This window comes from Sorex fumeus, unplaced genomic scaffold (genome assembly GCF_029834395.1).
Source record: "Sorex fumeus unplaced genomic scaffold, SorFum_2.1 ptg000007l, whole genome shotgun sequence".
Taxonomy (NCBI): domain Eukaryota; kingdom Metazoa; phylum Chordata; class Mammalia; order Eulipotyphla; family Soricidae; genus Sorex; species Sorex fumeus.
In genome coordinates, this window is record NW_026606064.1 from 57677424 (window position 1) to 57703473 (window position 26050).

The 26050-nt window shown below is 35.1% G+C and overlaps 1 protein-coding gene and 1 pseudogene across 2 annotated transcripts in view; one reads left to right on the forward strand and one right to left on the reverse strand.

The window, feature by feature from the left end:
- Positions 1 to 26050, reverse strand: part of ZEB1 (zinc finger E-box binding homeobox 1) — a 143977-nt gene that overhangs the window by 75921 nt on the left and 42006 nt on the right. The gene's annotated exons all lie outside the window — the stretch shown is intronic.
- On the forward strand, positions 2493 to 2593 carry LOC130017093 (uncharacterized; annotated as a pseudogene).

Genomic DNA, 26050 nt, shown 5'->3' on the forward strand with positions numbered 1-26050 from the left:
TGCTTAAGGAGAATGAATTATTGCTGACACTGTGAAGTTAAATGACACTGAACAAAATCTTACTTTAAAAATTTTTACACTAATCTTCGCCAAAAGGCTGAGAAATGATTACATTAAAAAATATTAACAAAGCTCCTATATATCTCTCTACTCACTGATTACTGAAGCACAGACATGGATTTACAACCATTCCTTTCAAACTAGGTGAATTTCCTACAAATTATCAATGTACAAGTCATCATTTAAAAAGATAAGTCCCGTTGTATACACTGTGAAAAGGAACGAAGATCCAAAGAGCTAAAGAAATTTTGACTTCCCTTCCCATTGTTACTAACCAGTTGTTTAATTCAGAGTATTCATTGAAAAATGAAAATTCAGGGACCCCTATTTACAAATTTTTAACAATTTTAAGGTGATAACAGGACAGCATTAAACCAAATGTGGGTACTTACTGGACACTTGGCTCTGGATTGCACAGATCAAATACTCATGCAGTCAGCCTATCCTTTTCCTTACATGACCTTGGCCCTTCACCAGTCTACCATTAGTGACCTATTTCCTCAAAAGTGAGCCACCGCTGACTTCACTAATATTAGCCATCACACAGTTTACTGGAAGAGACACACTTACTCTATTATTGCTAATGGCAGTCGGAATATAGGAAATGCACTTCACAATTTAACACAATGCCTCCCAAAGGTCTGTTAATTGTAACAATCTTTAAAAGATACATTGCACAATAAACCTTTAAAGGGCACATTAAACACATTAAAAGACTAATTTGTTAGCAAGCCATGCAAAACAACATGCAAAATAATCCATATATAATAACATGCCAATATAAATGACCATATATGTATTTTTAACTGTACAATGGTAAAAAAAATCTCTAAAGTTAGCAGTTATACTTTGTCTAGACTAGAATATTTATTCACAAGGTTCAAAACAATGACTTCAGAGCCACAAAAAAGTTTCTTGGTATATTGAAATTTGCATTGAGTTCTGACTAGAGACAAGTAAAATATTATAAAGGCAGATATTCAAAAGTCTCCACTTATCATTGACAAATAATCATTTATTCTTTATGACAAGTACTATAATGAAATCTTGAGAAGAGTATTAAAATTATAAAAAAAGGGAGGGTATGCAGTCACCAGAAAAGCAATGGTTTTTAATTTGATACATAATTTTATTATTTCAAGAATTATGATTTCTGCAAAAACATGACAATTTTACCAAATTATGATTAACTATCTACTTTCACTTAAAAGCAAAAAGCATGAGATACTAAGAAATTCTAGTGTGGCACCATTTCTTGAAATATTTAACAAACTGGATGAAAGCAAATTTTAACATGTAATATAAATAAGATACTAGTAAATAATATGTGATCCCATATTGATATTTCCTAAAGGAAGTGGTATAAATAACATTCTATAGAATGGTCTTTCTACTGTTTTGTTAGACCTACCAGATTCTTACTCTGAAATCAATAATCTTATTTAAAACTGATCTTAGTTTAAAACAGCGGGGTCAGAACAATAGCACACTAGGTAGAGTGTGGGTCTTAAATACAGCTGACCTTGAATGCAGGGGGTTCAATACATGGCACCCGATCTTGTCCCCCAAGACTTATAGAACTGATTCCTGAGTGCAGAGCCAGGAATAAGCCCTGAATATAGGCCAGATGTGACTCCCAAAACAAATAATAATAATAATAATAACAACAGCAACAACATGAAGGAGCATAAGGAACACGTACCTTTCAGATTCAAGACCCCAAACTCAATAACTGGCACTGCATGGCCCTCCAATAGCCACAAGGTATAGCCCAACTCGTCCCCAGTACCTCAATCCCAGTAGCGCTGCATCACTGGACCTGGGAACCCAACCTTCAGGCTTATAACACCAAGCCAAATATTGCTGGGTGGCCCGATCTAGAGTTATTTTAGGGGTTAGAGAAAATTTGGGGTCCAGTTTGCATACCCTGCGTGCAGTCAACTCTGGTATAATCCCTGGCATAACATTCAGTCTCAAAAACTTCTGGGTGAAGCTCTTGGAGGCCACTGAGTACAGCTGGCTATGACCCTGGAGCCAAAGCCCCCCTGAGTGGCCAAGATAATCATCAGTAAGGCAGGGCCCTCACAGCACTGGCCCTCATAGTGAACAGCTGGAAGGTTGGCTAAGAAACACTTGAAATACACTTGAAATATCCTCCCCTGACAACACACACACACACAGAGTAAGAAAGCATTTGTCACTGTTCTCCCATTGTTCATCGATTTGCTCGATGCGGGCCCAGTAACATCTCCATTGTGAGACTTGCTGTTACTGTGTTTGGCATATCAAATATGTCACGGATAGCTTGCCAACCTTTGCCAAGAGGGCGAGATATTCTCGGTAGCTTGCCAGGCTCTCTGAGAGGAGCGGAGAAATTGAACCTGGTTCTGCCAGGCCGGCCATGCACAAGGCAAACACCCTACTGTTGTGCTATTGCCCCAGCCCTTAAGAATATGTACTAAAATTGGAAAGATACAGAGAAGATTAGCATAGCCCCTGCACAAGGATAACATGCAAGAAAGCATCTATTTTAGAAAAAAAATTAAAATATCAACTATTGGTGAGGGTCAAAGGGCTAGAGAAATAGTACAGTGGGTAAGGTATGTGCCTTACACGCTGCTGACAAGAATTCTATCTCCAGCGTGGCACCCCATATGGCCCCTCAAGTCCACCAGGAGAGATCAGCGAGTACAAAGGTAGGAGTAAGGTCCTGAGTGCAGCTCAGTAGAACCCCCAAACAAAAGCAAACAAAAAATGACTGGTGTCAAAAATTAGATGATACCAGTGATTAAATTCAGGCTCTTTTGGTCTACCACTAAGCCAATTACACAGCTCAAAGGTATTATTTATTTTATTACTTAGAAGCTACAGTTGGTAGTGTTCAGAGTTTACTCCTGGCTGAGATTACTGAGCTCAGAGATTATTTCTGGCAGGTCATGGTGGACCATATATGGAGTGCTGGAGTATGAGCCACATTGGTCATGTCAAAGGCAAGTATCTCAACCGGGTATTATCTAAGAGCAAAAAATGTTATTTTTTAATGCAAGAAATTGACAAAGAAATCATACTAATTTTACACAAATAATTCAGAAACAAAGGGTTGTTTTGGATTTTTAAAAAACAAAAGAAATTGGTTCCAACCTCTTGGACCAAGGTTGTCATTGTGGTATAACAAGGTGACAGTCATAAAATCCTCTTTAAAGCATAAAATTTGAACATTAATGATTTTTGATCATATGAAGGAAGAGTAACGTTAACTCAATCCTTAAGATTAATGGTGCTCAAAGCATAACCCCCTAAATACAGCATCAGTGCCAGAAAACTTGTTATATGTTTCTTGGAAATTCTGAGATCTCTCACCAAAACCTACTAAATCAGAAACATCTAGAAAAGCCTTTAAAAAGCCCTCCAGGTGATCCTGATAAAGCTGTCACTATCCTCCCGTTGTTCATCAATTTGCTCAAGCGGGCCCAGTAACGTCTCCATCGTGAGACTTGTTGTTACTGTGTTTGGCATATTGAATACGTCACGGGTAGCTTGCCAGGCTTTGCCATGCGGGCGAGATACTCTCGGTAGCTTGCCGGGCATTTAGCAAAAAGCATGTGATATTTATGTACTGAAAAGTACAAAACACTGTTGAAAGAAATAAAGCTAAAGTTGAAAAAGCAGTGGCTTTGTAGAGCTTCAAAGTTTTTTACAACCAGTTGCTTCAACAGTTGGCTGTTTGGTTTATGGACATGGTCTCTCAGTGTTCCATTTAGGGCCAGTTTAGTTACAGCAAATGCTGTCAAGATCTTGTTTCTTAAGAATGTCATTATCCGGGCTGGAGTGATAGCACAGCGGGTAGGGCGTTTGTCTTGCACGCGGCCAGACCCGGGTTCGATTCCCAGCATCCCATATGGTCCCCCGAGCACAGCCAGGAGTAATTCCTTGAATGCATGAACCAGGAGTAACCTCTGTGCATTGCTGGGTGTGGCCCAAAAAGCACACACACACACAAAAAGAATGTCATTATCCTTCCCTACCATCTAAACGAGAGTTTTTCAGGGTAGTAGGCGCTAGGTGGAAAGTTTTTTTTCAGTGAGTAATCCAAATATGTCATTCTACTCTTGTTTTTCCTATTCCATTTTATGACAGATCTATTGTGATTCTTACGTGGTTTCCTTCATATTTATGGTTTTTCTCTCTGGAAGCTTTAAGAATTTTGTCTCTTCGAATTTTTCCATTTTGATTGCTATATGTCTTGGAGTTGTTGTTTGGGTTTATTTGTTTGTACTCTTTGTGCGGCTTGAATCTGTACATCAGCCTCCCTCTACAGGGAGGGAAATAGTATGATCTCTACCACCACTTGCTTTTCCCCTTTCCTGTTTCCCTCTCCTTCTGGCATTCCTGTAATTCAGAGATTGCCAGGTATGGCCTCAACAACAACACACAGTTTGACAAAAGGCTTAATTTTAGAAATTCTATGATCATGCACATACATACGAACACATACTACTAAACACAGAATAGACATATAGAAGTGTTTAAATTTTGTAATAATTTAGTAGTCCAATACTTATTTAAAGATGAGAAAACCAAAATCCAGACATATACACACCAAGTCAGGAATCCTAAAAAATTAGTCAAACTCTCCTGATGTCAGCCCAGAACTGTTGGTTAAGCAGTTAAATTTCCTCTTACACTAAACTCATTATTTCAAGAATATCCTTTACTTCTATGTTCATAGTTCTTTTGATCATTTATTTTTTTCCTAGAATAACTATTGTTTACCCACTCAGAATACCACTTTGGAATGATATTGGGCAAATATTTATTTGTGGCCATTTTTTTCAATATTTATCTGGAAGGTAATTACTATTGACCGTATTTGTATTTTTCCCCATTTTTTGTTAAAGAGGGCTCTCTAGCACTGTTCACAGTGCCTGTGATACACTCCCCAAAATATTCAAGCCTGCCTGTGTGGATTAGATGGTTCAGCACACTGGCCTGGTGTTGACATGCTACTCAGGCCAAGTGGTGTTGGAAGCCACCAAAGACACACCTAGCAGTGCTCAGGAGGCTTCCAGGGCACACCTGTTAGTGGCCAGGGGAATATGTGGGGCTAGAGATCCAACTTAGATCTTTGAACATGCCAAGCATATATTTCTTTTACCAACACACTGCATGGTAAGCTCTAAGAAGAAGAGAATAATTAATAATGATGCATCTACAATACCTATCTTTGCAACTAAACCATGATAATTTTATACTTGAGAAATAAAATTCATTTATAAAGTGTTCCATGTGTTAGAAAATTGTAAAAATCACAAAAGTTTCATGATATTCACTTAAAAATTAATTTACAAATAAAATAAACAGAACAAAAGTTATATAGGGTAGGTTGAATTATGCCAATTCATGCTTTTAAAGACTGCAGACTTAAACAAATGAAGGATCCGAGGGTATAGTCTCTGTACTCTTTCTAACTCTTCAAATTTAAATTATTTCAGAATAAAAAAATTACTCATGACAATGATCTTTTAGTGAAAAAGATGTTCTGAATATATATCCATATAATATCATATTAGAATAATGATATTTAACTTTAAAATTATATTTACTTTTTCAGTATTACACATTTACAAGATTTAAAAAGTAAATACTCAAAATTAGTATTTGCTTACCTAAGTGTATGTATGCTATTAGTCTATACACCTAGACCCATGCATGCTACTAACTAAAATACTGGAATGCTTATTAAATTATTTTAGAATTTTCAAAATCCCTGAAGTATTATTTAATTTTATGTGCTATTTTTCTTAACTGCATTTGTTCATTCAGCAAATATTTAGTACTTAACATAAATCAGGCACTATGCATCTATGTGCTAAGTGACAAAAGATCAGTGAAGAATGAAAATAAAATTCTTACTGCTACACTTCAGTGGAAGAAGGCATAAAACAAATACGAAAATTAAGCAAATCATATACATGGTAGACAGTAAAAGGGAGCATAAAAGGAAACAAAAGGAAAAAATAAGGAGAAATGGGATGAGGTGGGAGAAGAGAACAATTTAGACTGAGTGATTAAAAAGAGTATCTATCACTAAATTACCATTTGAGTAAAAATTCCAAACTGATGGGTTGAAAGAACCATACACATAATAGGGAAAACTACAGGCAGAGATAATAGCCATTTCAAAAGCACTGAAGTAAGAATTACTCCATACATTCCAAGAAACCAGTAGTAGAGAGCATGGGGGTAGAAAAATAGCCAAGGTCCAGGAATCACAGAACCAGAGAGAGACTCCAGGTAATTTTTCAGACTTTGACCATTACTATTATTAAGTCAATAATTTACACATGAGGGGTTATGTAATATATTTAATATAATTACTTTACCTGCTAAAATAAGATGGACTGAAGTAAATCAAGGGCAAAACAGGAAGACCAATTATCAGAGGTTTCTGCTGTAATATAAGCAAGATATGAAGGTAACTTGACTCAGAGATAAAGGGTGGAAATGGTGATGGATAAATTTTAAGCAACACACACACAAAATACTGACAGAGATATGGCAAATTACCAGATATAGAATAGAAAGAAGTGAAGTATATTAAAGGATAGCATCAATGTCTATCAAATGCTAGTTTTTACTGAGATATGGAAGAATCGGGGGTTTTGATTGGGGGAACATAAGTTTAGATTATTGTATTATATTCTTAGAACATTAAAGGACTTCTTTGTTCATTAGTAAATTTATGGTCATCTAAATGCAGGTACTGATTGAGAATACCAAGAGATCCAAATTCCAAAGATTAAAGAATTTCCATTTTAGATTTGGAAAAGTCAGAAGGAACCAGCAAACAAGTGTAGCAATCAAAGAAGTATGAGGAAAACCAAGGACACTATAGTATCAAAAGTCAAATAAAGAATGTGTTCAACAGTACTATCATATCAAGTAAGATAAGGAGAGAGAAATGATCAAATGGAGGTCAGCTACTAGAACAATTCTGGTGGAGTTACAGGTGCTACAAACACTAAATCCAAGAAGTATGCACAGCTCTTTCAATTGTTACAGCTGTAAATGGAAAGACCTGTGGCAGTAACTGAAGGAAGAACTAGGAACAAGTTTTTGTAAGAGAGAAAAACAGCACTATTTATATTTTGATGGAAAATTGAATGGTAAAATATTACAATATGGCAGAGAGGTCATAATAGCCCCATTTTTTGGACACACTGTAGCAGCACTGTCCTCCCATTGTTCATCGATTTGCTCAAGCGGGCCCAGTAACGTCTCCATTGTGAGACTTGTTGTTAGTGTGTTTGGCATATTAAATATGTCACCGGTAGCTTGCCAGGCTTTGCCGTGTGGGCGAGATACTCTCGGTAGCTTGCCTCTACACACTATGTCATATAATTCTCAAAATATTTTGATTTATCTATAATTTAAAATCATATTACCTGTATCACTATATCACTGTCATCCCACTGTTCATCAATTTACTCGAGCAGGCGTCGGTAACATCTCCATTTGTCCCAGCCCTGAGATTTTAGCAGCCTCTCCTTACTCATCTTTCCCAATGCTGCTGTATTGGAGGCTTTTTCAGGGTCAGGGGAATGAGACCTGTTATTGTTACTAATTGGAAAGCTAAAATTATATTTACTAACTCCAAAAATATAAGCGCTGAGTAAATAAATAATTTTTTTAAGAAACTGTCCTGCAACACAGTTAAGTGTCTATTTTCTACTTACCTTATACAATATACTTGGCATTAGATACCTCCAAGACTGCATTTTATATTAAGATAATACATAGATTATACATTTTTAAAAAATATGCATTGTAGTTGCTACATTACACATTGACATTTTGTTCACACACTTCCAGCTCCATAATTCAGAAAGCTGAATGGATTTCTTTAATTAATTTTGCTAAAATCATACAACTACATGAATACTTTAAAAAAAACCCAAGTACAAGGAATATTCTCTTGTTTGTTGGCGCACCTTGCTGTGCTTGACCATTGGCACTCAAGAGGCCATGGGGTGTCAGGGCTGGGCCCACTGAGCTATTCCCCTGGTCCCTTCAAGTTAGGTTCTTTTTTCCTGTTCCTTTGACAATGCTGGGAAGTGAACTAGAGCACCTATAACCAGAGTGCTCTACTCCTGAGCCATATTCCTGGAGACAAAATACTTATATTCTGTAGAAAGAAGATAGATGTCCAAAAATAACAAGAAAATTCTACTTGAAACAGCATAGTCAGCAATATGCTTTTATCTAAATAAGCAATTTAATTATCCTTTTACTGAAAACCACAGAATTCATAAAATAGTCACGATCTCTGGTTACATCAATTCATCTGAAAAACTATTCAGAATAGCCTCCTTAATACTGTACCAGTCTACAGTGCGATAAAGGGAAATCATTACATAATTTAATGTACTTTAATGTCCCTGTATTTCCTGATATATATATTTATATATACATATACACACAAAAAGAATTTAGAGTAAAAGTATTTTAAGTCAGGAGAGATGCTTTCCTTTAGCTAGTTATAGCAGGTAGAGATGCTTGTCTCACTTATGGCAAACCCCAGTATGATCCCTGACACTCCAATAGTCCCCTAAGCCCTATCAAGAAAGATCTCTGAATGCAGGGCCAAGAGTAAGCCTTTAGCACAACTGGGTGTGGCCCCAAAAGGAAACAAAACCAAACAAGGCAAAGACAATAGACTCTTCTTCCAGAATAAAATATATCCAGACATTTGGCCTAATTTTAAAGAGATGTTCATTCTCCATAGTTAATCCATAGTTCTCAAGTTAAAATTCTCTCTGAGCATAAAGAATAACTTTCTGATAATTATCACTATACAAGCAAAATTCTAAATAATCAACTGCATAATGACAACTAAGTAAACCCGGCAAGCTACCGAGAGTATTCGATATGCCAGACACAGTAACAACAAAGTCTCCAATGGAGACGTTACTGGGCCCGCTCGAGCAAATCGACGATCAACGGGAGGGCCTTTACCTTTACCTTTACCTATAAATAACATAAAAATCAAAACAATATTCTAGTCTCATGTCTGGTGGGTTATTTGAGTAAATCAAAGCCTATTACATGTGGATAAAACTTAGTGAAGCTTTCTCTCTCTCTTTCTCTTTCTCTCTCTCTCCCTCTTTCTCTTTATCTCCCCCTCTCTCTGTCCCTCACACCATAATACATACACACACACACACACACACAGTTATGTTTTCTATTATTGGCCACCTGTTTTTTGTTGTGCTCAATAGATTCTCTTTTTTTTTCTGCACCTGTAACATGTATAGCTTGCTGCACTTAGTCAAATTATATTTATTAAGACACAAATTTTAACACACCTCCATTTCTTCTCACAACCCATAATTTGTTTCCCCAGGGGGGAGGGGGTTTAGTACTTTTCAACACTATGTAGTTAAACCTGCAACATTTTTTAAAAGGTAAAGCTTAGTACACCAGTGTAATGTTTTAAGTTTTATTGGTATACCATTACCAAACCATAACCACAATTCTCCATAAAAACCTCCCCGTAATTCTTTCCCTCGACACCACCTTGGTAACTTTAGCTCTGTCCTCAGTCTAAGTCTACCCTCGCACTCGCTCCCTGTTGGATATGGTCTTATATACCACACGAGTGAGATCATACAAATTGTGTCTGTATCTTACATCTTTTACCTCTAAGTTTTTGTATTCTTAAGATAATTAGGAGTAGAATTTCTGGATCATACGGTATTTCTTTTGATTTTAGGAGAATTCTCCATACAGTACCAGCACTTGTTTCTGGCTTTTAAAGAGACAGTTTTCACAGGTATGTGATCACAACTCACTATCAATTTGATTTCCCTGTTAATCAGTGATTATGTGCCTATTTCATGTGCATGTTGGCCATTTTCATGTTTTCTTTGGTGAAGCTTTTGCTCAAGTCTTCTCCCATTTACTAATGAGACTGGTTGCTTTATTTATGGTAGCAGTTCTTGTTGAGTTTTGTGAGTTCCTTATATATCTTCCTTTAATATCCTATGTACCTTATGTATATAATTTCCCAGATATATGCATGCAAATATATGCTCCCATTCAGTAGGATATTTATTTTAGTATAGTATCTTCTGCAGTGCAGAAACTACATACTTTCATTTGGTCATTTTTTAAAAGATTTTCCTTGTTTTTCTTGCCAACAGTCAAGTCATTGATGACATCCCTGAAGACAATATAAAAGCTGTGCTATACTTTCTCCTAAGTCTTCTAAGTCTTCTAACCCATTTTTTGCTAACTCTGGTGCATAAAATGAGATAGTAATCCAATTTTATTTTTGTGTATATGACTATCAATTTTTAAAAATAATATTTGCTGAAGAGGATTTAGATACTTTCTCCATTTTATGTCCTTGGTTCCTCTGTCGTACATTAGGTCTTCAAATACATAAGAATTTATTCTTTCACTTATTTTATATTTTATTAGTACAAGTCAAAATACTTTATTTTTAATCACACTTTAAAATTATTATAACCCTATAGTATAAAGTCAGAAAATAAAATATCTTCTACTTCTTTTAAAAATTGCTTTTGAAATTCAGGGGATTTTGCGGTTCCATACAAATATTAGTGTTATTCTCTATTACAGAGTATTCTCCTTAAAGAATGTTTTTGAACTTTTGATAGAAATTTCTTTAAAACTAGAGTTTGGTAGGTTGGTCAGAAATGAAAGGTTAGAAGTTGCAGCAGATATAATAGAAATATACAAGATAATCAGAGGACTACTCCGAAAACTTTTATTACACTAAACCGGAGAACCTAATAGAAACTCACAAAGTTTAAGAATCATACAATCTCCAAAATCTGAATCAGGAGTATATAGAAAATCCAACAGGTGAGTTATAAAGAAATCAAAACAATAATCTAAAGAATCCCCCAAAGCAAAGGTATAGGATCAGCTGTCATTACCAATGAGTTATACTCAGCACTCTAGGATAAATTATTATCTTTCTCAGGCTTTCAAAAAAGTAGAAATTCTTCCAAATGATACTGATGAAAAAAAATTACTGTGATACCAAAAACTGTAAGAGACAACATTAAAACCAAGCAACAACACAATAAAAGGATCATATATCATGACCAAGTGGGAACTATGCTTCCCAGAGATGCAAGAATCACTCAATCGGTACATCAATAAATGTAATACATCAAATATATAAAGTAAAAAACGTCATTAGAGTTTATCAATAGATACAGAAAAACATTTTGACAAGATTCTACATCTGAAAGCTGATGAGATGACAGAGAGCTTAAGGCCTTACAATCAATCTGTCCAAGTCAAGTCCTGGTATGGGATATGCTTCCATAAAGCACCACCAGGAGTAATCACAGAGTTAGGAGTAAGCTCTGAGAAGTTCCAGTGTGGCCTCACCCCTCAAAAGGTTCAACACTGTTTTATGATTAATATTCTTAACAAAATGGAATAGAAAAAAGCTTACCTCATCAGAGTAAAAACCATATACAACAAACCCATAGCTAACATCATACTCAATGGTTAAAAACAAAAAGCTTTTCCTCTGAGATCAGGCACAAGACAAAGATGTTCATTCTCACATACACTGAAAGTCCTAGCTACGGCAATTAGGCAAGAGAAAAAAATTAGAGATTCAAATTAGAAAGTAAGATGTCAAACAATCACTATTTCTATACGACATGAAAATATACACAGGAGACCCAAGATTCTACAAATGTTAGAAACAGTAATTGAAATAGCATGTCAAACTACAAAATAAAAAAATTTAAAGTTCTTTTCGATATGTAAACAATAAAATGTAAGCAAAAGTAAAAAATCTAAGTGACATTTATAATTTTATCTAAAAAGCAAGAACTTAAAAAACAATTTTAAGAGGCAAAATACTGATAAAAAATCCTATAATAATTTGTCTTACAACACTATTTTTCTCTTAAAGTCAGTAACAATGAAAAATTACTTTTCTGAAATCATCACTTAAGCTATAATACTGTTATTAAAAAAGGTGTATTTTATAATCATGTTAGATAACTGGACTAATTCAATGACTTAACAAAGCCCTGCTTTTCTCTCATAAAAATGTCAATTATGAGCAATTTTTAAAAGAATTCCAAGAAATTAACTGAAACACTACATTTGAAAACTGTATTGAGAAGTAATATACCCCACATGGAATATATAATCATGATCATGATTACTTTTTTCCCAAGGACATGAAATAAACATTTTATTTTATATGAAATTTTGTGATGTAAAAGCATTAAATGGTGACTACTGGCAAGCTACCCGTGATGTATTCAATATACCAAAAACAGTAACATCAAGTCTCACAATGAAGACGTTACTGGGCCCGCTCAAGCAAATTGATGAACTGGAGGACAGTGACAGTGATAGTGTCAGTGACTGTCTATTTATCATATCCCTGTCTTTTAGACAATTGTTTTATTTAATTCTGTACCTGCTATTACATTCACAGTTCTATCACATACCTTCGGCACTAAGGCTCTTTATAAAAAATGTTTCCAGGGCCAGAGCAATAGTGTAGCAAGTAGGGCACTTGCCTTGCATGCAGCTGACCTGGGTTTGATCCCTAACATAAAATGTGGTCTCCCAAGTCTACCAGGCATGATTCCTGAGTGCAGAGCCAGGAATAACCATCAAATACTACTGGGTGTGCACCCAAAACAAAATAAAATGAAATAAAATAAGCACTTCCATGCCGTTCTGTGACTCCCAGGGTTTTTACCTAGTGCACCCTTGCCAACATTTGTGCTTAGGCTATGACTCTTAAATCCTGTCAAACAACTTGGTTGTTTCATAAAAATCAACTGACCATAAAATACGGTTATTGTGCTGTCACTGTCACTATCCTCCCATTGTTCATGGATTTGCTCGAGTGGGCACCAGTAACATCTCACAACAAATTGTGAGACTTGTTACTGTTTTTGGCATATCGAATACGTCATGGGGAGCTTGCCAGGCTTTTCTATGCTGGGGAGATACTCTCGGTAGCTTGCCGAACTCTCCGAGAGGGGCAGAGGAATCGAACCCAGGTCGCCGCATGGAAGGCAAACACCCTACCCGCTGTGCTATTGCTCCAGCCCTCTTACCCAGGCAGCAAGAAGAAATCACCCTCAAGGACGTGGCCATCACAGGCATCTGAGGCCTGACAGACACTGAGTAAAGAAGCTTTCATCTCAATGCTATTGCTTCAGCCAAACAGTCCACTGAGTCTCCACTGACTAGAAGGCTCTTTACCTCGAAGCCCCTGGAATGATCCTGCAGAATCCCAGGGTGAGCGAGGCTGCTTTTCATGGTGGGGTCGATCTGACATGACTGACATCCCTATGACAATGGTACTGGCTCAAGAATCCACAACTCTTGAGGGCCTAACTAAAACAGTTCACTAAGTGAACCTTTCAGCAAAGGTATCTGGGTAAAGCCAGTTAGCAGGAGTGGAGGTGTTAGATGACATGAACCCTGCATCACTCCCATCACATCCGAGGTACTAGTGGGGGGGAGCATGCTGCAGGCTAGGTGCCATTAGAGAGCATCTGTGAATGACGGGACACTCTAGTCAAGCCCAACTGACTCCAAGACCAGGTGGCCCAGAGGACACATTTCCAAGCCTGTTCTCAATGCCCCAAAATTCACCACAGCAGAATCTGTCCATTCTGTCCGTCAGGTGGATGATGGAGGAATTTGCACAGCTCCCATCCCTGAGAGCAGCATGAGCAGTGCTCTGAGATGTTACGTTAGTAACATATATTACATTAGAGGCAGTGAGACTCAGTGGCAGCTACTTAGTAAACTTGGGCTAAGTAAACTTCTTTAAGGCAATCACCTGGAGAGCTTTAAAAACTCCTAAAGTCTTTAGGTTGGAAGGAGTACAGTGGGTAAGGCACTTGCCTTGCACACAGTTGACCAGGGTTTGAACCCTAACAGCACACATGTTCACATCCCTGAGCCTTGCCAGGAGTAAGCTCTGAGAAACAAGTGTAGCCCCAAAACAAAAGACAAACGAACAAACAAAAAAGTTTAAAATAAAAGAAATATTAGGAAAAACAATAATGATAAAAACAAATTTCAAGGAAGTCAATAGCTTTTCACATCACACATACAGAAAGATGCATTTCTGCTTGTATATCAGGTTAGCACTATTTGGGGGTAAATTTAATATATATGCACATACATTAAAAAGAAAATAAAACAAGAAATAAAATAATCCTAAAATATTTAGAAAAAAAGAATCTGATGATACTTAAGAGGCAGAGAAAATTTACAACTTGCCATTAAGAAAAACTGTTTAGCATACTGATATTAATGTAAAATAATTAATCAACTTAATTATTAGACAATCATGTAGTTGTAAAAATCACCTGATGCAGTATTTCATAGGTACTTAAAATGTACAATGGAATTCATTATCGTACTTTACCTCTAAATTTCAAATAATCCAATCCCATACATGTGTTTCTATTAATTTCACCAGCATCTACCCTTGCCCCAGTCAGAAACCTGCATGATATCATAGCTTATTTATTTTTTAATCTACAAGTTTACTTAATTCTTATATTCATAAATTCTAACTCATAAATCATTCTCTATGATGAAAAATGTTTATTCTCATCGTCACCAAAATGGTTTGAATTCATTCATCTCTTTCTCAGACTTCCTGTAAAGTTTTTATGACCTCCTACCTTTCTGTTCTTCAGAAGGCAAATGTGTAATCTCAGAAAAATAACACTGTGTGACACCTTCATAAGATGGAACATTAAGAGTTAATGGAGAGGTGCCTTTGGCAGATGGGTAAAGGGTACAAGACTGGCCAGAAGAAAGATAAGGAAGATAAGGAGAATTCCTGGGATGCTGATATTATTCACATAGGTCACTTAAATTATGTATGCAAACTGTGAAAACTGATACTCTTAGAAAGTACTTTTGGTAATACTATTAGGCTTTAATAAAAGCTTTAGTAGAATACAAAGATGTTCAAGGTCTTCCCACTGTCTGAAGCTAAAGCCCAATGGTCAAATACTCAGTATTTTGATGATATGTGAATACTATTTTGATGACATGTGAAGAAATACCATAAGGCAGTATTCGTTTTCTTACTCTCCATTATTGGATAAATAGTGGAGATTTTTAATGTGTTTTGCTCTTTCTCTTCCTTCAGGAATTTCTCTCAGACCATTCTGTATGTGACTAAATCCTAATAATGCCTTGATTTTACAGTTAAAATTTCTTCATTTTTATAAGGAAGTCTTCTCTGTCCCCACATACTAAGTTAGCAATCCCCTCTATCTTCCTTAGCACCAGTCCACCACATATTTTTAATAACAGTAAACTCTGTGAGAGTTGGAAAAAATCTTTTATTTAATTTTTATGTTGTTTTCATATTTACATTTAATAACTGATAATTTATTGGAAAAAACAATGGCAGGTAGTTGTGGCAAAGTTTCAAAGTCTATGTATTATTAATATGAGTGAAATTAGTTTTTAACATATGCAGAAATTAGAATGAAATGCTAAGATTTTTTATGCACAGAGATATCATGAAAGAAGGAACATGAAAAAGTCACTTTTAAGATTCCTAAATCAAATGTGAACAGTCTATTTAAACAATAAGATCTTATAACAAAATTCAGAAATAAAATTGATTATATAAATTTCTACTGGTGTATTCCAGGAGGATTACTCCATAGCTTAGAGGCCAGCCGGGTATTCTAGGGGAAAGGGCAGTTCAGATAGAGAAGGGAGCACCAAATAAAGGGTGTTTGGAGGATCCTCCCAGGAGGGGAGATGCATGTTGAAAGTAGACTATGGACTGAACATGTGTGCCACTCAATGCCTCTTTTGCAGACCACAACACCCAAAAGGAGAGAGAGAACACAAGGGAATGTCCTGCCACAGAGGCAGGGTGGGAGGGGGGGTTGGGGGGGACGGATATTATCCATGGTGGTGGAAAATGGGCACTGGTGGAGGGATGGGTATTTGATCATTGTATAACCGAAACCCAAGCACAAATATTTGTAAATCTACAACTGTACCTCATAGTGTTTCACTAATAAAAAAAAATTTAAAAAAATTTCTACTGGTGTATATTCAGATGTTAGGCTATTTTTAGTTTGCTATGTAAACTAAGGCTTGAATGCTTAGTGAATGGAGTGAGTAGGTCAGCGGTGTATTTCTTTAAATCCAAAGAGGATACTTATTATATCTGCCTCAAATTTTTAAAATGTCTGCTTATAAGTATTTGTAAAAGTTAAGAGCCCGGCAAGCTACCGAGAGTATCTTCCTCACATGGCAAAACCTGTAAAGCTACCCATGACGTATTCAATATGCCAAACATAGTAACAACAAGTCTCACAATGGAGACGTTACTGGGCCTGCTTGAGCAAATCGATGAACAACGGGAGGACAGTAAAGTACAGTACTAAAAAAATTAAGTTTTTCTTTTTGGGGCTCGGGGCCTCCCAAGCAGTGTTCAGGGATCTCAGAAGTGACTCCCCGTGATGACCAACCTTATTGGATGGCTCAATATGAGAATACAGAATGGCCGGGGTCTCTGGGGCAGTAGACTATAGGCATCATACTGGCAAAATATTTATACTTTAAATATTTGATCAAGAAAGGTATCAATATAACTTTTCCTTAAAATTACCAATATTAAATGATGTCGATTGCCTCGAGCAGGCCCCAGTAACGTCTCCTTCATCCTAGCCCTGAGATTATATTCAAGGCTCTTTAGGAGAATGAGACCCATCATTGTTACTGGTATTTGGCATATTGGGTACGCCACGAGGAGTTTGCCAGGCTCTGCTGTGTGGGCAGGTTACATTCGGTAGCCTACCAGTTTGTCCAAAGTAGGAATGAGATAATAAGATGTCATAATAAGATGTCGCATGGCCGCAAATGTGGCCGCGCGGTTCCGGGAGCTGGTTTTTATAGTCTCTGAGTCTTGGCCGTTGATGAGATTACAATGCACCAGGGGGCCAATTGGTGGATGTGACCCTGCCAACAGGAATTTGGAGGATAAAATGATGTAGGTAGGTCTATTCACTGGTATTTGCTAAGTCTTCTGGATGAAAAGCAAAACCTGGCTCATATAAAAGGTTACCATCAGGACAGAAAAGCATGAGTGATATCACCGTAATAATATTCAAAAAAAAAGAAAAAGAGGAAATCTTCTTTGGAAAATTAGTGTCATTTTCAATAAAGAGCTGCAAATTAAGCATTGCTGAATATCTCTATATAACTGAAAGTAAATAAAATATAAGCAGCATCCCAAATTACCTTTTTCCTATATCTTTGGGAGCATAATTGTTTTATAAACATCTTCCAAATTTCTTTTTCTTGTGAAAGTATTTACTTCCTTAATATTGAAACTACTGATCATTTTAATAATAACTATAATATTTAAAAATATTATAGTACTAAAGACAACTTGAGCAAAATACTAGAATTTATTAGTTGAGATATATACAAATTCAGGACCAGAAGTCCCAATAATATTCAGTCAGTGAGGTGCTTATTAAGGCAAGTCACTATTTTTTACAAACCCTAAACATAATAAAAACAAAAATACCCATTTTGAGTTTTAGTTACCTTTCTTGGATACAGGACTTAAATAGGAAAACACAGGATTTACACTATAATATGGAATTCATTTTACCTTTAATCCATCTTCAATTTATTAGTCTCAGATTTCATTAAGGGATCATTTTTAAAGTAACAAGCGGTATACATTTCCATCAAAAGGTACAATAGAAGAAATTTTTTGAGCTTAAATGAAAACCTTTTACCTTAAACATATCTTTAAGTATATTATATGTGAAACTTTAATTTTTACAAATATTCAATGTCTAATAGACAAAGTGAAGTAATATTCTTTGAATCTCAGATTCTTCATCAAAGAGATGTGATTATCCTAGATCAGCTGTTTATAACCAAATACTTTGTTACAGAACTTCTTGAAATATAATTAAAATTAAGGATACTTTTCCAACAAAACCAAAAAACATACACAATTGACTAAATTTCAAGGAATTCAAAGACTTTCCTGTAGCTTATCCAACATCTCTACGGAAGAAGATTTAAGATAATTTATAACTTCAAGTGTTGATTTCTGAATAAAGTTAAAATCTTTAAATATGACAGTCAAGATTCAGAGTGAAAACCCAAACCCAATTCATTAGTTTACACATTGCTGGTACAGGTACTAGCTGAAAAAGACTGAACACCTTATCTACACATTGATGCAGATGTTAATTTGACAAAACAATTCATATTTTAGACATTAGATGTTAGGCAAAGTAAGATTATTACATAAACCTAAGTTATTTCAAGCAGTGGAAATGTGTGATATTCACAGTTTCTAAATGACAATATTTGTTTCCCTTGCCTCCACCACAACCAGCACCATTTCTTCTTAAGAGTGAGAAAAAATATTATATAATGGAGACTATGTCTGAGTTCTTCTAGAATACTGCTCTGGGGGAAGATAATACTTTCAGATTGTTAAATTTCTTACTTAAAAATAACTACTAGATCACTCCAAAATAATTTACCTGAAATACTTGTTCTCTGAAGGAAATGCAGTAATTATTAACATATCCACACTCTTGGGTACATTCTCCTACGTGTGAATGGATTTGGAATGCGCCATAACTTAACCTGAAATGCTAAACCACCAAACCACAGTGGCAGCTGGATCTTCCTGCCTAGATGGTAATGAAGCAGAGCTATCACCTCCTGGAGGTAAGTGTTCCTTCCACTTGGAGACGGAGTATGTACCTGGTGCACTTACTGTCCTTAGAGAACATGAATTATAAAGGTCTCTTCTATAGAGTTTAAGGAGAATAATTCACTCCTAAATAAGTTATATGCTTCAAAAATGGTAAGGAATTTAAAAATATGAAAACTAAAAGCAAATACATTTTCTTGGGAGAAGAAACCATTGGGAGAAATGACAGATATTGGTATAAGAACTGACCAGCAATTAACAACCAATGGTCAACGCCAGAGCGGAGAATTATAGATACTTAAATACTAGTACAATAAGCTTTATCCTGGCATTTGGCAACCTATATTTTGTACTAATGCTTTCCACCATTACAAGGGCAGTGGTAATCAATAAGTGCTAGGAAAGCACCTGGAAGTAGTTAGGACACTAAAAACTGCTGAGATTATCACCAAGAGGAAATTGTTTTTTCATAAGACATAGTACTGGAAATACGCTATTAAACTATTTAATGTTTTGTAAACTCAAGAAATTGAGTCGATTTATAAAATTTCACAAATCTTATAGTCTAATATCAAGGGTTTTGTGAGAAATGAATGCTAAATATGTTGATTAAATATGTTAAGTATGACTATATTTAAAATGTTGAACATGAATATGAAAATGTTGAATGTTGCCCCTCTTTTAAAAATCTTAAAAAAATAGGAAGAAATGAAATATAGAATTTCTGGTTGGCATACTGATTTTAGGAAGATTTATCAAAATCCTCCGCAGAAGAGACTTATCTTTCTTATCATTTCTTAGTAGCCTGATGATGTACTTAGTTAAGCCAGGGTAGGACTGACAGATCAAACACAGGATACCCTGTTAAATTTGCATTTCAGATAGATAATTTTAATAATTATTTCCCAAATAGAATATGGAACATAATTAGATGGAGTAATTATTTCATTTAAAATTCTAATTAAACTGCACGACCTTTTTTGTTTTTGTTTATTACCACTAACTCTGGAAACTCTTAAAACCAGGAAGGTCTCAGGATTATCAAAACCTTCAGCATGAATGCTGTAAAAATTAAACATATTTCCACCCTTGATTGAGAACTCCACTGCTTAATATAGTAGTTGCTAGGCGTGTGTGGCTACTGAAACCTGACCAATTCAATACAAAGTGTTTTGTACATGTATAAGTCATGCCAGATTATGAATTCTTAGCATGCAAAGAGTAAAAAAACTTTATACTAAGGCTAAATAATATCCTAGCCATATTATGTTAAGTATAATGGAATCAATGTTATTTTTGCCTCTTTTAACTTTTTAAAATATAAAAAAATTATATTACACATTGCTTGTATTTAGGCTCATATTATATTTAAGAATGGTGGTCCAGTTGGTTCTAAAGAAAATGTCTGATTAGAAATTCCCCGATTCTCCTTCTCCTAAGAAAAATCCATATTGGTGAGTTCAGGGCAGCTTCTCTCAGCTCCTCTAGAATTAGAGAAAATAGGGAGCATGAACATACCACAGAAACAAAATTTCCAAAAGGAGCTGTTCCCATGAACTGGCAATGCCACTTTAAATGAAAATAGTTTCCAAATACTGATGAAAGACATATGTTGTGAAAGAAACACAGTATCTGACAGGTGCTTCTTAGGTAATTCTGAAGACTAAATATTACTATGCCCATGTGTATGTGATTTGTGTGTGTATAGTATCAAAATTATAGAGAACAAATTTAAATTTGTCCAATATTAATGAGGCAATATGTTTAGTAAGAAGTGCTGTGTAGAATCTTATTTCTGACTTCTTAGATAAAGAGTGCAAATTTTCAGTGGCCCGATTTTATAATATACACCCCAAATATCTGTTTGAAATTAGAACACAATTTCAGAAAGGTAAACTAATTTTTCTTTTTAGTAACTGTGTGGTCAATAATATAAAATAAATCTTGTTTTTGAAATACAGGAACATGGATGGGAGTACTGGGCACTTTGGTAGTAGTAAAATGAGGTAATGGTGTACATCAGGACCACGTATGTTAACACATTGTAAAAACATTACCTTAACGACTATACATTTTAAAAATATTTTTAGGAGTAAAAAAACTGGTATAGTAAAGCTTTGGCTTAGATAAAAAATAATCACCTACTTATTTTTATATCCTACCCTACATTTTCAGTTGGTTTATAATTTAATTTTTTCTTAAGTGGCCCAAAGGTATAATCCATTTTTCCATTCTGTTCCTACGGTTTCTAGTGATTTTAGATTATTTATCAGTCTCTCACAATTAACATCATAGAAAATTATATAGCAAGATCACCTCTAAATATACAATAACTTCTACTTACTGAATGATAAAATATATAGTATATCTATTTTAAAGATTTAAGTCTTAGAAAGTTGTCTGCAGTTAATAATAAGATAAATTCTAACTCCTCCTCTATTTACATACAAAATGTTGATTGGTTTTCAAGGTTTTTTTGAAAGGTTATTTTTTCTTAAACAGAAAAACAACAAAGATTTTAAAGATATTAAAACTTAATATCTTTAATTATACAGTATAGGAAAACAATTGTTTCAAAAATGAAAAATTTACCATATATCAAACATAGGGCTGCAAGTTAAAAGTAGATTTTTCTAAAATTTAATGGTTCATAAGACATTCAGATCTTGTAGAACTAGAGTTTTTGAAATCCATTTATGAGTTTTAAGAAAAGAAAATGGACTAGAAATTGACAGATTTAATTTCTTCATTAGCATTTTAATTTCTCATTATTGATATTACAGCATCATGGTGATTTTAATCTGAAACCTTTGGTGCGACAGTTTGTTGATGACAGCCAAAGTTACCTTTATAAAACTAACCTACTTTTAATCTTTTTTGGGGGGTAGAGGGAGGCAGGCACATCTGGCGGTGCTCAGAGCTTACTCCTGGCTTTGTGCTCTGGTCTCACTCCTGACAAGGCTTAGGGATTACTTGGGAAACCAGGGACTGAATCCAGGGTGGCCAAATATAAGGCACTACCCTTCTGGACTATCACTCTGGCCCGTTAACCTACTTTTAATTTTGATTATACTTTCTAATCTACATACTTCTGCTCTTCCTCATAGCTAACAAATAATATCAAAAATGATAATCTAGAAGTGGTTGTTTTGAGAGGTATCTATATATCATATAAGAAAATAAGGTTTTCTAATGCTAGTTTTTATAAGTAAAGCTAAGACTCAATATTCTTTATAAGCTCTCCTTAGTGTAACCAATGTGTATATTCATTTCCTGGGTATAGGAACACAGTAAAGGTAGAAGAATGCTGATTTTTAAGTGTTATTTTAAAAACTAGGATCTGGCATAATAAATTTTATGACTATATATACATATATATATAGTTAAGAATGCCTTTATTTCCATACTTTCTGAAATCTTGTACAATATACAGTAAGTTTAAATGACTTCCTATGAAGAGAGAGCTTCAAAAAGATCATGGAAAGCAATTATTTAAACGTGGTTATATCAGTTTAAGCAATTTTGTCACCAGACTACTTAAGTGCTGTTACAATTTTAAAATTCTTAAAATTCAAATCTCAAGATATAAAAGAAGAGTTTTTCATGATAACCACAACTATTTAAATGATATAGATTTAGATGTAGACTGAACTAGAAGACAAATTTTACTCTAACTGGGATTTTTTTTAGGAATGCAAAATAAACATATATACATACATATATACATATATATGAAATTATTCACTTCTGCACATTGAAAATTAACTCTTGACTGATGTGTATGATATCCTGACCTACTTAAGTAGCTGCCTAGGTCAGCCTTCTACGTGAAAGTATGGTCTCAAACCCTTAATGGAGCATTCCAAAACCAGTCTTGCATTAGGAGCATGGGCCCATGAGTGTGCATTCGCTACACAGTGCTTACCTTTAGAGAACAAGGTGGTTGACACAAACTGATCAAGTTCTCACACCCCACACCTCCAAGAACACTGAAAAAGATCTGCAGATCTTTCTTGGTGCAGGAGGGACCTCTTTCTAATCTTCATATGCTGGAAGTTTAATATTTTCCTGAAGGAGGAGAGAAGAGTAAAAGATTATACTGAGACCTGGGCTGGTGAGATAGGACAGTGGGCAGAACACTTGCCTTGTAAGCAGCCTATCTAGGTTCGATCTCTGGCACCCCATATGGTTCAGTGAGCCCACCATGAGTGGTTCCTGAGTGTGGAGCCAGGAATAACCCCTGAACACTGCTGGGTGTGCCCCCCCAAGCCCCATTATAAGACTTACATCTTACCAACTGGTCTGGTTACCTGTATTACAAATATAGGTTCTGAAGAAACTAGATCAAAATCTAAGTATTGCAGATATCACATTTTTTCTAAAAAAGTATCTTCCCTAAAGATTACTTCATGCTTCAAGCGTTACTCTTTAAATCCAAAATCTTCAGTGGCTAATTCAACTTCTACACCAGCAATGAACTATTAAACAGAGGGAAAAAATGTGGAAAAATTCTGGAATGCCATATTTTCATATTTGTAAGTTCCATGTTTAGTGAAACTAAACTCATTGAAAAGCTGAATTACACAAAAGTTCTTCCTGCTTCTTTATCTCTATATTTCAAAGAGTAACATATGCATTTCATGATAGCTAAGAGAAATGGCCCTTTGAACTGTGTTAATTATCACAGAATCATACATGGAAAAAACAAACCCAAACATTACAATGTAAGCCCTGATAGGAAAAATGACTCTAGACCATTTTATATTTTTCATTGATGATCTGCCTGCCTTAAGTTTCTGGGACGTAGTAAGCTCTAAAAGTACTGGTGAATGAAAAGATGAATCAATTTTTCTATATTTTCAAGGTCAAAACTTAATTAAAACAATCAGAATATTGTTTATATCCTTAGAAATGTGAAAAAGTTTTGCTTAAAAGTATCAAAAATATCAATAGTCACATTAAATAATGATGCATTTTTAGAATACTATCTTAAAATACAGCCAACTCAAAAAAATTTAAGAGTGTTAAGATCAGGAAATTATGCAATGCTCCTCAATACTGAATATATCAAATATTAGAAAAAAATAACATGCACTAATCTAGTAGGATCTATATAATCAACAATTTTTTGGTGGGGGGCAAAGGGGACCCACACCCTGTAATGCTCAGGAGCTACTCTTGGCTCTTCAATTAGGGGGTGCTTCTGGATGTGCGCAAGAATCAAACTTTGGCCTCCTATATGCAAAGCGTACTCAACCCACTGAACCATATCCCTTCAGCCCTGTAAGATGGCTTTTCCGTATCTGTAATTCTATGTGAGAAAATTACAGCATTAATTGAGATCATTAATTATCATTCTATCAGTATAGTTTTCAAGTTTTAATTAAAAACAAATATATATGGGGGGCTGAAGAGATAATATAGTGAGCAGGGGCTTGTCTTGCATGCAGCTGAACCAGATTTGATCCCTGGCACCCCATATGGATTCCCAAGCACTGTTTGGAGTGATCCCTGAGCACAGAGCCAGGAGAAAACATTAAGTTGTGCCAATGTGGGCCCCACCACACAAAAAAATCAGGAAGAAAAGGAAGAAATACTAATATAAGTAACAAAAAATCAATCAGTCTGACAGTGGACTGAATATGTAAATATTTGTTAATCCAAAACACTGGGTCAAGAGAATAAAAAGAAACAACTACTACAACTTATTTGTTTTCATTGCACACAATATCTACAAATGTAAATTTAGTTCACAAAACAAACTGGGACAATGCATATTGAGCAGGAATATATATGAAATAGAAAACTATTTTAGCTTATTTTACATGTACCCAAAACCACAACAAGGAAACAGTAAAATCAGGGGTTATGATTATCCTTAAATCATTAAATTGGTGCTCTAGTTATCAAAATTATGCCTTAATTATAGTCTTTTAAAGATTTCCCCATTATACTAGTAGATTAATATTTGTATCATGGAATCAAGATTAGGTGTGAAAAATGAGATTTTAATACATATTTTAAGAAGCTGGCCCAATTTAAAATAATGTTCCTATTTTGCACATTTGCAACACTTTCAAGTCTTCGGTCTTTGGTTTTTTTTTCCTTTTTGCAAGGGAGCAGTAAAATTAATTTTGGGTGGAAAGGATGAAAGTTGTTATAACTGTGCTATGAAAGTGCAAATTATGTCTTAACAGAAAAAAAACAGAAAATTGTTACTAAAATGAACTCTTAAGAAATAATGAAAAATACAAAATTAGAAATTTTTCTCAAAGGTAAAGAATACTTTAGCTATTTCAATCCCCCAGGTTCAGGAAGATGAAAGAAGAAACAGGTTTCCAAGACAGAGACAATGACTGGGAAAAGTCTTTATCCACACTACTGGATAAAGGATCTTCCGCCTTATTTCTACTTGGCAAGAAGAACAGTCTAAATTTACCACAATGAGACAGTTCGGTTCAACTTTTTAGTTTGGTTTGGTTTCCTTCTGAAGCAAACTCAGTGTTGCTCAGGGCTTACTCCTGACTCCATGCTCAGCAACCACTCCTGGAAGTGGTGGGAACCATATGTGGAGCGAGGACTGAATCGGGTTGTCCATGTGGAAGGCCAGAGCCCTGCCTGCTACACCATCTCTTTAGTCCCTGTGTTCAGTTTTTTTTATTTCACTTCCAAGTGTAGTAATTAATTAAACAACACTAACAACAAATAAGAATTCCTTACAAAACTTCCCTTGAGGAATTTGCTTTATTTTTTTTCACCTTGACCAATATTTATCATACTGGTTTTATTTAATTATATTTGTCTTTTATTTTTTAATTTTATTTAATTTACTGGTTTTATTCCCATTGCAGACACAAGCTCATCGACAATTGCCTGCAACTTATACTGAGTTTACCACATAGAACTCTCCAGGCAGTTTTTCTAATAACCAAGACAGACCCTAGCCTTCAATTAATAGGACAGGTGATGATTTTACATGACAAAGAAACATCACACCTTTATAACTTTTTAAAATTCAGAAATTAAAGGAAGATTTTAGTTATCATGTGAGGTAGCCAGCACTAGTTGTTCCTGCCAAGACTTTATGGTGTGTTGATGTAACTAAAAGTGTAAGGCTTTAATGATACTGCTCCTACACTTTTTAAAATAATGAATCCAACTGCTAGATTTAATTCATCTGTGTACTTAGAAAGTAGTAATAAATTTATCAGTGACTTA